Here is a 248-nt window from a genome sequence, read left to right as displayed (position 1 = left end):
GTTTGGCGCAGCTCGTCAGTGAACAACGGCTGTGTAGTTAATGCTGCTCAATGTGAAAGCACGCAGGTGATGGAGATTTACCGCTGATTAAAGAACCGGCTTTACTGCTAAGATGCGCGTTAAATATCGCTTGCGATTAATCGTGCAGCCCTAATACATACATAATACTCGTACACACACACTCAATACATACACACGCACAAACACACACACACTCAATACTCATACACACATATACACACACACAC

Source organism: Sinocyclocheilus grahami, unplaced genomic scaffold, assembly GCF_001515645.1.
Source record: "Sinocyclocheilus grahami isolate Dianchi unplaced genomic scaffold, SAMN03320097.WGS_v1.1 scaffold2910.1, whole genome shotgun sequence".
NCBI classification, from domain to species: Eukaryota; Metazoa; Chordata; class Actinopteri; order Cypriniformes; family Cyprinidae; genus Sinocyclocheilus; species Sinocyclocheilus grahami.
Note: the sequence above shows the minus strand (reverse complement) of the source record.